The sequence below is a fragment of the Sus scrofa genome, chromosome 14 (genome assembly GCF_000003025.6).
Source record: "Sus scrofa isolate TJ Tabasco breed Duroc chromosome 14, Sscrofa11.1, whole genome shotgun sequence".
Lineage (NCBI taxonomy): Eukaryota > Metazoa > Chordata > Mammalia > Artiodactyla > Suidae > Sus > Sus scrofa.
This window is the reverse complement of record NC_010456.5, coordinates 66291309-66307729: the sequence shown is the minus strand read 5'-3', so window position 1 is coordinate 66307729 and position 16421 is coordinate 66291309. Positions and strand designations below refer to the sequence as shown.

At 43.9% G+C, this 16421-nt stretch overlaps 1 long non-coding RNA gene across 5 annotated transcripts; it reads right to left on the bottom strand.

Moving 5' to 3' along the window:
* Window positions 1035-16309, bottom strand: LOC106506022. Of its 5 annotated transcripts, XR_001300985.2 has the most exons (6): window positions 15880-16309; window positions 13130-13255; window positions 11866-12006; window positions 10575-11087; window positions 9652-10001; window positions 1035-2368 (listed from the first exon to the last, which is right to left on the bottom strand). It is a non-coding gene; the product is annotated as an uncharacterized LOC106506022 (long non-coding RNA). The 5 variants fall into 5 exon arrangements; XR_001300980.2 differs by lacking the exon at window positions 1035-2368 and having other exon boundaries at window positions 8435-10001; XR_001300984.2 differs by lacking the exon at window positions 1035-2368 and having other exon boundaries at window positions 8435-10001; window positions 10575-10868.

Sequence of the window (16421 nt, the reverse complement as noted above, 5' to 3'; positions counted from 1 at the left end):
TTCTATTTACAGAATTATTGAGAAGATAATATAGAGTTCCCATAAATGCCACACCCAGTTTACCCTATGAGTAGCTTATATTTTTACTGTTCATTTGTCCACAGTAATGAACCGATATTGATACATTATCAGCATTAGCTAAAGGCCATACTTTATTCAGATCTTCTCAAATTTTCTTCTAATGTCCCTTTTTCTCCATCCCAGGATATAATATTACATTTAGTCAAATGTCTCCTTAGATTTCTTTTGGTTGTGGCAGTCTCCCAGACTCATCTCTCTTTTTTTTTTTTTTTTTTTTTCAGCCATGCACACAGCATGTGGAAGTCCCTGGGCCAGGGATTGAACCTGGGCCACAACAGTGACCCAAGCCACTGCAGTGACAATGCTGGATTCTTAACCAATTGCACACAAGGGAACTCCCATTTCCAAGATTTCTAATCAGTTATTTTTTTCTCTTCCTGTTGCTATTTCATTCATGAGTCAGATCCACTAGCCAGCTGGTAGCTTGGTTAAAGTCCTAGTCTTTAGGCTGTGTCTGTCTTTACATATTTCCTTAACCTCCGAAAGTGGGTCAGCAATTTTTTTAAAAGTACACATTACATAAAATGGTAGTGAAGAGCTTGTCTCAGCCCTGGGTTTTAAGCAGTGACCCAGTGTTCCCCAGACTTAATCATTTTTACACCCAGAAACTGAATTTCAACAATCATTTCACTGTGTTGGTTGGAAACCCCAATATATTTATTCTTACGGTTTTTTTAAAAAAATCACACCAAAAGCTACAAATTTCTTTTCTGCAGTAGTAATATAAAGCTTTGTTTTGTTTTGTTTTTCTTTCTTGGCCACCCCTTGGCATATAGATCCTTGGCCATGGATCAGATCCACAGTTGTGACTTATGCCACAGCTTAGGTTAATCCACTGTGCCAGCTCTGGGATCAAATCTACATCCCAGAGCTGCAGAGATGCCACTGATACCATTGCACCACAGTAGGAATGCCTATAAAGGTTTCTTTTAAAATATATTCATTTATTAAAATAAATCATTTAGAGAAAAGTACAAAGTAAATAATAGTGCAGAATAAAATAAAAATGACTGAAGTTTAAGTGACCTAGCACTGAGTTGTACTGAGAGTCTGCAGTTCAAAGGCTTTTGGCAGAATAGGTTCTAAAAGCTAGATCTCCTTTTGGGGTGGGGGACGTGCATAACCTGCAGCATGTGGAAGTTCCCAGACTGAGGATTCGATCCCTGCCACAGCAGCGACAATGCCAGATAATTAACTGCTAGGCCACCAGGGAACTCCTAGAAACTGGATCTCCTAATAATCCAAGTCCTTACACTGGGCATTATCTACACAGTAATCTGGGCAGATTTTCCAGTGTAGCTGATGAATGTCTGTCACCATTTCGCAGTAGGACATAAGTTTGGAGGGGTCACATGTCGAGTGACGCTGAGGTAATGAATATGGAAGCTACTGGTTGGTGGGACATGAAAATTAGAGCTTTCTCAGAGGCCTGCTTGAAGGGACCCAGCAATTCACGTGGACTAGTCAAGGACAGCCATGCCACATGGTGAGGAGGTCATGGTACTGATGCTTGGTGTTAAGGATGGGGAATCCTGGATCCCCTTCCTGGCACAACGTCTGAATCTGAGGTTTGGGGATAAATGACTTGTCTGCTCCAGAGGTGACTCACTGCATTTTGGAAATTCTCAGTTACAGCCTGCACTTTAAGAAAAATTATTATTATCATCTCTGACTAATAACTAGCAAACTCAAAGTGAGAAATAACTCAGTGGAGATGAAGAGAAAGTTCCTTTTTAAATCTTCATATTGAACTACAATGTACAATAAGGTAAAAGCAGAAAAATGTAGATAACATATCTTAGAATATTAACTAGGTAATTATGCCAATTAACATTTAATTTTATCTATGCCCATCACATTTTTCTATAATAGCATCATAGGTAACAGTTATTGCTATAGACTTCTGAAAGTTAATTAAAATCACTGAGACAGAACCAACAAAAGTCTATTCTTTAAGAAAAAAAAATGAAGTTTAAATAATCAATTTTCCACTCTGAAAATTTACTCCAAATGGAAACTTTGAGAGCCAGAGACAGCTTTTTTCTTTCCTGTCAACTGCCTTATCATGAGACTCTCCTTGCTAAACTTCCCCTGGTGCTCACTGAGGCAGAGTCTACGTACAAGGCCATGATAGGGTGGGTGCTGTCACCGTGTCCCCCACACTTCTGATTCCTGGTTCCTCACTTAATGCAAAGGACCACCTGCCATGAAATGGACTTCCTCCTGGCTCTCCAAACTCAGCAATGGCAGCTCAGGTGAGTTCTGGGTTTCCATTCCATCTGGAGTCCTGGATGGAGGGTCAAGCAGAGGTGAAAAACTAAAATGCGCAGGTTGAAATTTCCTCATGGTTCGCTTCTAAAGGGGGCTATGGATCCCAGGGAGCAGTCTGCACTATGCCTGCACACCAAAGCTGCTCTGATGATGGGGCGGCCCTATCAAGAGTCTGGGAACCAGGGCTTGGGATGGATGGGAAACCTTGTCTGTAGGGGCCTGGCATATCCTGGGGTGTCTTCTAGACTGCCAGCTCTGCGCTTGAGGCTAAACTTTTGTTTCTATCTCCTTTATAAAAACCAAGCCAGTATAATTCAGGGCCCATCTTCTCGCCTTCCAGAGTCACATAACCACTTTTTGTTCAGGTTATCTGTGAAGTAATTCTCAGAGCATTTTGATGGAAAAGAAAGTTTAGCCACTGCTAAACGCAGACTCCGTCATTTCTTTCTTTCTTTTTTCTTTTTCAGCCACCCCGTGGCATATGGAGTTCCTGGGCCAGGGATCAGATCCAAGCCACAGCTGGAGCAACACCAGATCCTCAACACCAGATCCACTGTGCTGGGCCAGGGATCCAACCTGTGTCTGTCCCATTGCTCCAGAGATGCCACCGATCCTGTTGCACTGCAGCAGGAACTCCAGCCTCCTTTATTTCTGAGTAGGCTGCAGAAAGGCATATTTCTCCTTTCTTGATTGGGCTCAATAATCTTTGCTCAGAAAACTAAAGTGACAAATCTATACAGAACTTGTGTTTACAGGTCTGCAACTACATTAGCTAAACTTCTTATCCATCTTTAAGTAAGTGCCCAGGATCCACTAATTCTACCAATTGGCTGTGATAGCAGATGTTTGGAATATGTTTCCTTTGTCTTCTATTGAATATCAATCAGTCAATTGATTGATCTGTCAGTATTTATTGGCCATCTCTCACAGCCATGCCACTGTATTAGAGAGGTGTACTGAGCTATGAAGAACATGGCTAAGTCTGGAAAACCTTTGAGTGTTTTGCCTTATCTGATCCCCACTGCCATACCTGTGACTGCTTCCCCTTCCTGGGACCCAAGAGCGAACATTTTTGAACATTTTGAATGTCTGATAATACTTACCTTGATCTTCTTGCATTCTTTTTCTTTGTGCACTTGCCCTGCCTCTTTCCAGGACCACTGGTTCCAAGAGACAGAGATAATGTCTAATTCATTTTTCATTCCCTGTAATCTCTGGCACAGGACCTAGCATCCACTAGGTCTCAAAAATATTTAGTGTATTATTTTATCAGCCCTAGCCCCTAATTACAACATGCGATATTTGTAAAACCATCAGGTATAATTCACACCTGGCATTTCTGATTATTTTGGAACGACGACTAAAAAATTGACTTCTTTCTTTGCACATCCATTTTTTGATTCATGTGAGTGTTTTAAAACAACCCAAATAAGCCAACCTACTTTCGATCAACTTATGTTTGATTTTTTAAAAATTATATAAACTAGTTTCATTTTTATAGCCCAAACTAAAATACATCATTAAAATTAAAGTAATTCTACAGGAGTCCCATTAGTGTATTTAAAGCCAAATGTTGATAATAATGGTATTTACTTACTGAAATTTAGCAGTATTCATTCAGAACCAACATGTAGCCTTAACTGCCTTAGACCAAAGAATACAAGTTGCCTTAAGTTTCTGTACTCTAATTAGGTAGAAAAATAATTTCTTTTCCTCTTATTAACTGTCTCCTTTCCATTATATTCCATATCATTTTAAGCAGAACATCCTTTTGAAAGAGTTAATGGAATCCTAAGGTCTTACCTGAAGGTCAAAAAAGGATAAATCACTGTTACTTATAAAAGAAAAAAAAAAAGAGAGAGCCCAGTAGTTGCAACACTGTGAAGTCTATCTTGTAAGCATAACTCCTATATATATCTGAAAATTGATTTCTTTCATCCATTTGCCAATGCCTTGGCATGAGCAAGGCAACAGGATTCAATCAGAAAGATTTCATGGAGAATGGTTCCAAAAAAAAAAAAAAAAAGGGAATTCCCATCATGGTGCAGTGGTTAAAGAATACAACTAGGAGCCATGAGGTTGCGGATTTGATCCCTACCCTTGCTCAGTGGGTTAAAGATCAGGCATTGCTGTGAGCTGTGGTGTAGGTCGAAGACGTGGCTTGGACCCCAAGTTGCTGTGGTTCTGGTGTAGGCTGGTGGCTACAGCTCCAATTAGACCCCTAGCCTGGGAACCTCCATATGCCGCGGGGGTGGCCCTAGAAAAAGTCAAAAAGACAAAAACAAAAAAACAAACAAACAGAAACATACAAACAAAGAAAAAAACCAGTTCCTATCAGAATTATCTGACCTCTTCATAGGTAAAATCAGAGCCTAAATTTTTTCTTTGTAGAAAGAGAGAGTTCTCTGAAGTTCCCATCGTGGCTCAGTGGTTAACGAATCTGACTATAAACCATAAGATTGTGGGTTCGATCCCTGGCCTCACTCAGTGGGTGGAGGATCCAGCGTTGCCGTGAGCTGTGGTGTAGGTCGCAGACGCGGCTCGTATCTGGTGTTGCTGTGGCTGTGGTGTAGGCCAGCAGCTACAGCTCCGATTAGACCCCTAGCCTGGGAACCTCCATATGCCACAGATGCGGCCCTAGAAAAGACAAAAAAAAAAAAAAAAAAGAAAGAAAGAAAGAAAGAAACAAAGAAACAAAGAAAGAAAGAAAGAGGGCGTTCTCTTCTATGGGTCTAACCTGATTTGCTTTATCATAACTCGAGATTCTGCCTACCCAGAAAGGCACAGTCCATTTTGGGGTAATGTTGAGGCTACTGCCCGTGGGCTCCACATGGGTCCTCAGGGTCAGTTAGTAATAGATGACAAAGCCACATGGACCCTTAAATGTCACATAGGCTAATACCTTCTGTTGACAAATGAGGCAACTGGCATGCTGGGAGGGAAAGGGATCATACTAAGGCAGTGAATCCCCAAACTTGCTGATTATTGCTCATCCCTTCCTTTCATTCAGCAAGCACTTGCTTCACATTCCTCTGTGCTAGCACTGTTCTTGGTTCTGGACATACAGTGAGGGTCAAGACAGCTGTGATCCTTTCCCTTGTGTATGCTCAGAACCAAGAACAGTGCACGGTCATGGACAAGGTGATTGGGGAAGAGCGGGCAAGGCCAGGAAGGGAAGGCTTGTGCAGAGGTGGGAGTAAGATGTCCTTTGGGGCAGCCTTAACAGAATGCCATGGTAGTTGATAAACAATAGACATTTTTTTTCCTCACAGTACTACTAGAGGCTAGGAAGCCCCCCATCAAGGTGCCAATAGATCGGGATCTAGTGAGAGCCCTCTGATCTCAACAGATGAGTGTCTCTTGAGAGCCCACCTAGACCACTTCTGGTCTAGTTCACAGATGGCTGTCTTTTCACTGTGTCCTCACATGGTAGAAGGGGAAGGGAGCTCTCTAGGGTTTCTCTTATAACAGAACGAATTCCATTTGTGAGGGTTTGACCTCATGACCTAAGCCCTGCCCAAAGGCCACACCTCCTAATATGATCGCATTGAGAGTTGGGTTTCAAACACATGAACTTGAGTGGGTGGTGGTCGGGGGGAGGCACAAACACTTGGTCTACAGCTAAAGGACTAGACCTGGGATGATCAAAGGGTGGGGGCAAGAACCATTCTGGACAAAGGGAGGAGTGAGCGCATGGACTGAGATGGGAAGGAGCCTGAGATGTTGAAGCAAGGTGAGCATGGTGAGTGTTTGGGAAAGAGGAAGATGTGATTATAAAGGTAGAACAAGGCCAGGTCATGTAAGGACTTAAAGGGGGTGGTATGGAGTATGAATTTTTTAAAAATTGTAATAGAGAGTCAGCTCATCATCAAACTTCGCTTTGTAAAAGGACATTATCTTTGTTGTTGTTATTGTTTTGCTATAGATTCTAGGACTAGGATTCTGATTAGCCAGATCCAAAGATGAACAAGCACAGTCACTGGCCAGTTCCTGGGTCTGCAAGTCAGCTCTTTCTGGTTTTTGTTTGTCTTGTCTTTTTAGGGCCAAACTAGCGGCATATGGATTGTTCCCAGGCTAGGGGTCAAATCAGAGCTGCAGCTGTTGGCCTACGCCACAGTGACCGCAATGCCAGATCTGAGCCATGTCTGTGACCTACACCACAGCTCATGGCAGTGCCGGAACCTTAACCCATTGAGCAAGGTTGGGGATCAAACCTACTTCCTCATGGATGCTAGTCAGATTCATTTCCGCTGAGCCACAATGGGAACTCCTCTTTCAGTTGTTTTTATGACCCTCTTACAACCACCTGGGCAAGACTGAAAGAGGAGGGCAGGGTTACCCATTGGAAAAACAAGTTAAAATGGCCCAAATATTAGCCACAAACACAAAAGATGTTAACTAAAAATACTATTGTGATCATCTTTGAGCAGACTATGACACAGGTTAGCTAAGTTTGGGGTGGGGGTCGGGGGAATGAAACCATCAAGGGCTTCTGTTGATAAAGTTGGTGAATCTGTCTCCTCCCCTGGTCAGGCTGGTCACCCCAGTAGGATATACCCAACCACACTGAAGCCACCGCACACAGATGAGAATCTCTTCCGATTGCACCACAGGCTGATAAGCCAGAGGGTGGTAATCAGCGAGTCAGTTGCCAACCTCACAGAAATGGGACAAATGAGGACTACAGGGGCTGGACCCAAGGCTGGTGGCCCCAAATTGCCCTCCATTACCTAGAAGACTAGGATCAGGCTGTTGTCATTGCTTAGCTCCCAGTCTTTACCCATTAGGGAGACAATGACATGGAGGTACAGAATAGGGTTAGCACACACCAGGAAACAGGCACATGACCTAAATGTTAATTGGCCACCAGCCATCAGAGTGTCTCAGGGATTTCACAAGCATTCACATGCTTGGGCCTTCCCAACCAGTCGTTCAGTCTTTGCATTAGAGCTCTCAACATCAGCACCAGGAGACTCGGTGAGGAAAGCCAACTCTGCCTCCTTACTCCCTGGGTGAACTCAGGTCAGTCACTTGGCCCTGCTGGGTCTCACAGGGCTTCTGTGGGCAGTAGGAAAGGTCAACATGACCTTGTCATTGTCACAGGCTTATATTTCTATGCCCAAAGGAAGTAATGTGCATGAAAGGGATTGGAAAGGGTGAATGCCCATAAAATGTCTTCTGAGGCTTTACAGGCACTGGGAAATGTGAGAAATTTGGAAGTTTATCAAGGAGTTGAGGTGGATGGTGACAGGATCAAAAGATAAACATTTTAAGGAAAGGCTACAGAAACAGATTTTTTTTTCCATGTGAGACAGAAAAGATTGAGGGCTATATTCCAGCTTGCACCTGGTTCTTGCTCACACTATCATGATTAACTTTTTTCATGTCTCCTGAGGAGACAACAAAATAAAATGCATAATAAAAGAGAGTGTTGGAGTTCCCGTCGTGGCACAGCAGAAACAAATCTGACTTGCATCCATGAGGATGCAGGTTTGAGCCCTGGCCTTGCTCAGTGGGTTAAGGATCCGGTGTTGCTGTGAGCTGTGGTATAGGTTACAGATGCAGCTTGGAGCTGGCATTGCTGTGGTTGTGGTATAGGCCAGCGGCTACAGCTCCAATTTGACCCCTTGCCTGGAAACCTCCATATGCTGTAGGTACGGCCCTAAAAAAGACAAAATAATAATAATAATAATAATAATAATGAATAAAAAGAGTATTTTCGGAGTTCCCATTGTGGCTAAGTGGGTTAAGAACCTGACTAGTATCCGTGAGGATGCCGGTTCTATCCCTAGCCCCACTCAGTGGGTTAAGGATCTGGCATTGCCATGAGCTATGGTGTAGGGTGAAGTCACAGCTTGGACCTGGTGTTGCTATGGCTATGGTGTAGGCCAGCAGCTGCAGCTCCCTTTTGATCTCTGGGGACTTTATATACTGCAGGTGCAGCCCTAAAAAGACAAAAAAATAAAACGAGGGGTTTTCTATCTCTGAAGAATGTCTTGCTAGATATTAAACACCAGAATGTGTTCCTAAAGCAAATTTGGTATTTTTTCTCTAATGAACTTAGGAGAGATTTGTACCTGAGTGTTCGTGGCTTAAACATGATTCTGGCTAAAGAGATTTCCTTTTTTTTTTTTTTTTTTTTTTAGTTCTTGGAATTCACAAAAATTTTGTGGCTGTAAGCTATAAATACAAAGAGTGTTGTTCACTGATATACATTCCAAGCATACAGCATAGTACTTAGTATATACTAGGTACTCAATAAATATTCACTAAATGGATTAACTCAATACCATGTGCTTGTCCTGATCTTTGAAAGCAAGTCAGGCTCATCCTTACACATTCACTTGCTCTCTAGTTCACCTAAGCCAGCCCCAGCCCCAGCCTCAGTGCCAGCTAGGGCAGTTGTGGGCTGGCTCCAACATCACAGCAGTGGCTTCCAGACCCCAAGGAACTTGCATAGAGCAGAGGGAGTCAAGCCCACTCTGGCTCAATTGCAACTACACAGTTTTAACCTAAAATATCTTATATTGGGATTCCAGATACCATTTTCCCAAGTTGCCATTATATGAGAGAGTTTTTATGACAAGCCTGAAATACAGGAAAATCAAGGGAAAAAATGGTCTCCTGTTAAAGTGTCTTTTGTCCCTAGGATTTCTGAGTAACAGAAGAAGGGGCTAAAACGGTTACTCTGGTCATGTCTTTGGTGTCTCTTGTTTCATAAAATCCAAACAGAGAGAAGAAAGGATCTAAATTGTTCTCATTTTCCTCTTTTTGACATTTCCATGGGCTGTTGACTAAATAATCATATTTTTAAAAGGAATCTAATTCTAAAAGGCTGGGAGTTGCCAGGTGTCTAGGTGGGGTGGGGGGACTCTGATTGTGTGCTTACAAGCCCATTGATTGAAATTGTTCTGCTACCCAGTGGTGATTGCATTGTAACCACAATATTCTCTCAGGTACAACAATCCTTGAGCAGAAACATGCATTCTAGTTAATTATTAGGATCCAACAGGAGTATGACCATGTGTCTAGGCCTGTTATTAGCATCAGGACAAGCAGACCTGCCAAGGATTCTTTCCAAAGGCCCCAAGGTATGGTAGACACGTACTTCAACCCCACCTCCAGATGAAAAGGACCACAGATCTGGACCACCCTCCACTATGAGGGCGGATAAAGAGGCCTCTTTGAAGGGCTTTAGGACTGATCAGCAAGCAAACAGGTTAGAAGTTCATTGTGATGGCTTATCCCTGACCTGGAATCATAAATGTCACCTCCTATCCCATCCCAATCTACATTCACCTCTGTTATTGAAGGTCCCCCATTCCAAACAATTGTTGTCACTTCAGGATACAACAGTGAGATGTGTCGCGGATGTCCTGCTTTTCAGGACATTTTTTTTTTTTTTTTAGTTCTTTTCATCTGAGTCACCACTAGTTTCTGGCCAAAGGCAGTTGAGGCAGGCATGCCCAGCCCCAGTGTGAAGAGGTTCAGAGAGCTTAAGTGGCTTGTCTAGGTCACAGGCTAGGGTAGGTCCTAGGAGCACAAGCGATGGGGTCAGACTGCTTGGGTTCACCTTTTGGCTCCTCCACACAATCAGCATGTGCTTTGGTGATTCAGTGGCATGAGCTTTGGTGATTCAGTTTCTTCATCTACAAAGTGAAAAGAGAAATGATATCTGTTTCATGGAGTGGTGGGTAGACTAATAGATAAGGGACCATAGTCAGTAGAGTGCTTAGTATGCTTAAATGCTCAAAAAATATTAGCCATTATTATTACCATTGAGAATGTTATTATGGAGAACCACCATTGAGCCTAATTCCTAATCTAGTGCTTTTCCCACTACACAGTGCTGCACTGAGCACCAGCTGCTGGCATTCCCCTTTCAACAAGCCTTCCCCTCTGCCCCTACCGCCTTTCTCACTCAAAACACCTGGTGGCCTATTTGGCGGCTATTTAAAATTCTGGGTGGGCATAAGGTGACTTGATGTTCCCACATCTTTGTGGCATAGAGTTAAGAAATATCATCGGATATGGGGAAAGAAATCCCATCTCCCAAGGCTGCCACCAAAGGTTTGAGTGGTGTGAGTGTGGCAAGCATAGCTGGCTACACTCCCAGCATCAACCACCAGCCCAAGCATAGCTCCCACCATCAACCACCAAACCAAAAACAATACCATCAGTCAGGGGAGAGGGGCACAAGGGCTAAGGGGGTCTTGGAGTACCTTGCCCTGAGTCCTTTCCATTCACCAGTTCTCTGCAACACCTTGCATCTGTGTCTAGCAGTATGAGGAAGGGAAGAGTCAGGAAGAAAGGGATGGCTTGGACAGGGGTCTGGGTAGATGTCTCTGAAGTAGTCCTCACTGCTGGAGTCCCGTCAGTGGCATTCCTTAGGCTGATATCAGAGAGTGGCGCTCAAAACTTCATGATGTAACCTCCAATAAAGGGCATATCCGAGGACAGACTCTTCAGAGGATGTTTTCTGGAGTCCATGACCTTGCCCCAAAATCCAACAGCTCCTGCAAAAACTCTTAGATATAACATGCTGTGGGCTGGGTAGAATTAGTTAAGTAGGAGTTCTCTGACAAGACAGCATATGACAATCCCAGATGTCAGGGCCTCATTCCCTCTTACTGATCAGAAGTGTCTATTGGGTTCCTATCCAGAACCCTACTTGCTGGAGGACAGACAGGGAGGCACCGTTCCATGTCCCTGTCTTCAGAGAATTTACAACACAGCTGAAAAAGGAACAGCATAGAGACTACATGAGACACCAGCACAAGGCAAGTGCTCTATGTGGGTTACATCAAGGCTAAGAATGCTCTTTTTGAGCAATGTCTCCAGAATTGCAAGTCACTCACTAACCTACTCTTCCTAAATCTAAAATTTTTATTCTGCATTTCCAAACTTCCTTGGAAAAGCAACAGTATTATCATTAGGCATTTTGATCATTGGGGGTGGAAGGGAGATGTTACGTCAATTTGATGACTACTAATGTGGAATTTGACCTTTTTTTTTTTTTTTTTTTTTTTTTTTGCCTTTTTAGGGCTGCACCCATGGCATGTGGAAGTTCCCAGGCTAGGGGGCAAACTGGAGCTGGAGCTGCAGGCCTACACCAGAGCCACAGCAATAGCAGATCCGAGCCGCATCTGTGACCTACACCACAGCTCATGGCAATGCCAGATCCTTAACCCACTGAGTGGGTCCAGGGATTGAACCCATGTCCTCATGGATACTAGTTGTGTTCATTACCACTTAGCCACAACAGGAACTCTGGAACTTGGCTTTCTAAGTTTCGACGACTTTTTCCACAAAGGTAGAGCTTGTTATAAGTTACCTGCAAATAAATGCTGCTTTCTGGGTTAGTTCTTCTGCTGACAACCTAAACCTGGACTTTCTCTCAGGAAACTAGCATCATTATTCTGGAAGCGGAAACTCAGAGAATAAATATCACAAATACCTCATATGTCAATATTTGAGGTATACCTACTCTTAGGTTTACCTGCTTTTATTTACCTGCTGTAGGTTCCTCTGCCTCACATGACATCCTTGAAAGATGTGGGCTTTGGCAACTGAGGGAACAGAGTTCCTGTTCTGGCTCTGCCACTTCCTATGAGTATGAATTTGGATATCTTCTCTGAGCCTTATTTCCCTCGGCTATAAAACAGGAATAAACAGCCTCAGATTTAAGGTGGTTGTGAGGAATACAGCAATGAACCTAGAAAAAACATAGTACAATGTCTATCTGGCAAGTGGGTGTCCTATAACAGTAATAGTTGAATACCTAACTATTAGTGAATATGTACTATGTACCAAACAGTATGCTGTGTACTTTACAACTGTCACTGAGTTTAATCCTCACACACCCCATGAAATATGTATAATCATTCTGTACACTTTATAGGTGAGGAAACTGAGTCACAGAGAAATGATCTAACTTGATTAAGAATACACAGCCAGGCACTGTGAGAGTTAGAATTTGAACCCAGAACCTAGGATTCGAACCCATGCCATATAGGCCTCCAGAGCTCCTAATATTAACCACAAGATATGGTGATGACTCTTATAAAGATTATTCAGTTGAAATATGAGATTTTTTTTTTTTCTGGTTTAAATGCAGAAAAACAACTGCTCTGGGAGTTCCTGTTGTGGTTCAGTGGGTTAAGAACCGTTCTAGTATCCAGGAGGATGTGGGTTCGATCTCTGGCCTCCTCAGCGGGTTAAGGAACTGGCATTGCTGTGAGCTGTGGTGTAGGTTTCAGATGCAGCTCGAGGCGGATCCCGCGTTGCTGTGGCTGTGGCATAGGCTGGCAGCTGCAGCTCTGATTTGACCCCTAGCCTGGAAACTTTAATACACCGCAGGTGCAGCCCTAAACAACAACAACAACAACAGCAACAAATCCCGAAACTGCTCCAACAACTGGATGCACTGATCTGCCCTGTCCTCTTCTCAATGTAAAAACAAAGCTTCTATAGGATATCTGGCATTATTCGGGAAAAGAAAAGTGTTTCTTCCCATAATCTAATAATGTAAATAGGCTAGTGACATGTGCTTAAAAAAAAATCCTGGAATTTCTTAGTTATAGCGAACTTAATTTTTTGTACAATTAAATATATAAGCTGAAAGATGTTAAATTTAAAGGCATTAAAAAGGTATGATTTGGAATGGAGATTTTGCTTTGAGCCTTAATGACCAGACTGATTGACTATCACTTATTAACCCAGACCCCAGGTTGTCATGTACCCTGTCTTACTGGTAACAAATAATGCATTGATTTACCTTTTATTCTTTGCCAGCAATGGTAAAGTGATCTGTAGATTTGACATGATGTGTTTCTACTAAAAAGACTGTACTTCTCCGTTGTACTCATTTCCAATGGGACAAGATTCACATTGTCTGTCATTTCTGTATTGAGAAATAGACAACTAAGAAATGTTATTTCATTAAGACTGTCACTGAAACAGAATACTGATGCCAATAAGCATTTCTGTATATGATCTCTCTTCTTGCTGCAATCTTGTTGGCATGTTCTCATTCGTTTGCAGAAGCTGAGCGGTTAAAAAAAAAAGAAAAAAAGCTCTATGTAAAAACTATAATGCCATTGTCATTAGCTAGAAAAAATAACGGCTGAGAAAAAGGGAGAGTCGTGGGGTTAAAATCTCTTGAGGGGTGGGAGGCGGGGAGGGGCTTCCAAGGAAGCTGACTGTACTGGCTATACCCTCCAGTGCACCAAGCAAGGAAGGCAGGCTGGAGGTTTCCACCCACAGGGAACTTTCTTTCTTTCTTTGGCCACACCCCCAGCATGCAGAATTTCCCTGGCCAGGGAGCGAACCCTCACCACAGGAGTGACAATGCTGGATCCTTAACCCACTAGGTCACCAGGGAACTCCCACAGTAAACCTTCTTTATTCCACAAGTTCACTTTGCTTTTCCTAGCTTCTGGGCCTTTTCACACTGGCTTTTTCTCTCTGGAATGCTCTATCCACTGACCTTCCCCCCATCCTGGCATACCCTTCAGAATTTTGCTTAGTTAAGAAGTTCTTGAAGGCTTCTTCAACCCCCTAGATTCAACTGGATTCTCTGTCCTTTTTCTTCATTGGGGTCAAATATTGTCATTGTTTACAACAGAATGAGGCCAGGTTTTAAGCACCACTGTAATCCCAGGTTTGGCAAAGATCTCGACCCATAGCAGATGCTCAAGAAATATCTGTTGACTTAGCAATAGTTCATCCCAAAGGCAACCTGAGACCCTCCGCTCAGGCTAGTGCTGTCACTGCTACAAAATAAGATCATAGGGTCTGACTTCCTCCTGTCCAGATTATTTGTGCACAGAAACATGACTTCAGTTACACATTGAACTGATCAATGCTTCTCCCAGGCTTCACAACAACTTTGTCATAATCTGGGTTTTGTTTATACCCTCTGGGATTACCAGATTTGTGGGGAGATGCTGAATGTAGGGAGGCATTTATTAGTTTTCTCAGCGCACAGGGGCACCTTTAAGAAAGGCTTGGCTGGATGTCAGAGTTGGCAATCAATCTGTTTATCACTGAGGTTCACATGTCCTATGCCATTTGAGCTCCGGATCCACACCCTCATGTGTGTCCACAGTTAAGGGCAATCCTGACTTTTCTTTGTTTCTCACTCCAGTGGCAGTGAGAATGGAAGTGAGTGAAAATGACATTACAATAGGAATACTCTATGATGATGTTCAAAAATATTTCTTAATAAATCAAAACGCAAATATTAACAAATTATCTGTGACATGCCTCATGGCTGATTGCGATTCTTAAGTCCACATTGTGAGGAAAAACCCTGAAAACCTCTCAGAGAGGGGACCCTGAACCCTCTCCCCTCCCCCCACCACAGGGCAAATCTACTAAGGAGCTCCTCTGCTTCCTTCCTCTTTTACTTTCTGAGTTTGGAATCAGGACAAAGCAGATCAGGATATGGCATCAATTTGCGACTCTTTTAATAACCCTGCTACATCTTAGAGCACTCCATTTACTTGAGCATTTTCACAACTCTGTTTTAAAGAAAGGCATTTATTTGTTCAGTTTTTGATCAGAATTAAGCTCAAGTGCCTAAAAGGAGAGACCATGTACATCTCTGTATTTAACCACCACAGTCCCCCTTCCTCCCTTCCTCCCCTCTCCAGTGCAGTATCTTACTCTGTAAACATCTTTGGGGTTTTTATTTGTCTCTACCGTTTTTTTGTTTGTTTGTTCGTTTGTTTTTTTCCCCTTACTTATTTTTCACTCCAGGAAGAATACTGTGGGCTTGGCTTCTCTTATTTTAGGGCCTATAATATACTGGCTTTGTACCAAACGTATGTCCACTCCATCCTTAACACAGGCTGAGAAGGTCTAAGAATTCAAATTCTCCCTTCATCTGGAGAGGAGGTTATGTCCATGACAGTCCTGGTCCCTTCCTTTTGAAAGGCCTGACCTCAGCTTTCCTCTTTTCAGAAATGCCGAAGAAGAGAAATGAACTTGGTGAAGGATAACCTGTTTCTTCCCTAGTAGGTTGAGCCAGGCTCCCAGTCCTCAAAAATCCCTTCCCTTTCTGGAACTAGACTTCCCTGTAGGACTGACGTAGCATCCGGATTACTGTGCTTGGAGTCAGAAGACATGGTTGCAAGTTCGAATGCCACCACTTAGCAGCTGCATGCATGCCTTAGCCAAGTTACTTTAGCTTTGTGAACTTATTACTCATCCTCAGGATGGATGGCTGGAAATGAGTATGCCCAGACTTTGTTCTATTATCACTATTAAAAGGGAAGGAGGGAAGGAGGGAAGGAGAGAAGGAGGGAAAGAGGAAGAAAGGGGAGAGAGAGGGAGAGACAAAGAGGAGGGGGGAGAGAGAGATTATGGGAAGTATCTAGGGGAAAAGAGGGAGAAACAAAGAGAAGGGGGGGAGAGAAGGAGAGGGAGAGGGAGAGGGAGAGGGGGAGGGGGAGAGAGAGAGAGAGAGAGAGAGAGAGAAAGAGAGAGGGAGAGAGAGAGAGATTATGGGAAGTATCTACTGACCCGTTTCTAGCGGAGGTTCAAGGAAGGCCTCCCAAGACTGGCCCCAGGCACCTTCCAGAGAGCCCGCATAGCCTCCTTGCGGCTGTTGCTCGCCCCTGCCCCCAACCTATCCCCAGCGCAGGGCTGGCTCGACGTGGCGCAGCTCTTAAGGGAGGTGTGAGTTGTTGGAAAGCTGCGAATAATTCCAGTGTCAGTCGCTCCCATTTACTCGAACGTGCTTCTGAGACTGGGCGATTAAGCCCGCCTCTCCTCTTTGGGGTCCCATCCCCCACCTGACCCCCAATGGGCCGCCTCCTTCGGGAAGTGTAGCAGCCAAAGACCTCAAGGCTTATTCTCTCCAGGGCCGCCCCCAGCCTGCGTCCTGCCCTCAGCGCCCAGCTCGCCCAGCACTCCAGGAGCTCCCCCTCGGGGTGGCGCGCTGTGGCCGCCAGCCGGGTTGGCAGCAGCGCCCACCACGGGGCGGCCCCTGCGACTCACCCGCCCGCCAGTTCGTCCGCCCACGTGCGTGGAGAGGAGCGAAGCGCAACCAGTTGCCGCGCCCG